This window comes from Sphaeroforma arctica (assembly GCF_001186125.1).
Source record: "Sphaeroforma arctica JP610 unplaced genomic scaffold supercont1.1579, whole genome shotgun sequence".
Taxonomy (NCBI): domain Eukaryota; class Ichthyosporea; order Ichthyophonida; genus Sphaeroforma; species Sphaeroforma arctica.
In genome coordinates this window covers 1-1,028 of record NW_014038979.1, presented here as the reverse complement: position 1 = coordinate 1,028, position 1,028 = coordinate 1, and positions in this window count along the sequence as shown.

Genomic DNA, 1,028 nt, shown 5'->3' with positions numbered 1-1,028 from the left:
TGTGTGTGTGTGTGTGTGTGTGTGTGTGTGTGTGTGTGTGTGTGTGTGTGTGTGTGTGTGTGTGTGGGTGGTGTGTGTATGTATATATGAAATACATATACACACGCAATGACCATATAATATCGCTTTTTCATTCGCACATACCTTACACTTGAGCACCTCATCCTTCCACCTGGGATTGAGATAGTTATGCAGCACTGCTTTGGTTTTCAGTCGCTTGTACTCATGCTTAAGCCCAAACACTTCCACGGTGACTGCGGGCGAGCATATATCCTTAATGGACAGATGCGAACCCCCCAGAACCTATCCGACAAACCATACACAATACATGCATATGAGAATGGGATACTACGTATACAGGAATGGGATATACAAAACATGTGTATATCAGAATGGAGTATACAAAACATATGTATATGGAAATAAAATGTACAAACCATGTGTATGGAGAATAAAATATACAAAACATGTGTATATGGAAATAAAATGTACAAACCATGTGTATATGATAATTGTGTATATGAGAGAATGGCACATCAACAAACACAAAATATACAACACACGCATCACATCATATGTAACACTGGTGAACTGTTCACCTACACGCGGTAGCAACGCATAAGCACACAACTGCCTCTAATTAGTTTATAGAAAGAAAGCTCGTCAAGAAAAGGGGCTGGGTTTAAAGGCAGACTCGTATACGGATAGGATAGCAACTCAAATAACATCGGTGCAACAATATAATACACAAAGTACAAGCCGTGCTGCGTGTGAATAGGGATTAAGGAAGAACACATACACTGTCAACCTTACTTAAAAAAGTACACATACACTGTCAACCTTACTTAAGGAAGTACACATACACTGTCAACCTTACTTAAGGAAGTACACTTAAACTGTCAACCTTACTTAAGGAAGTACACTTACACTGTCAACCTTACTTAAGAAAGTACACTTACACTGTCAACCTTAAGGAAGTACACTTACACGGTCAACCTTACATAAGGAAGTACACTTACACTGTGAAC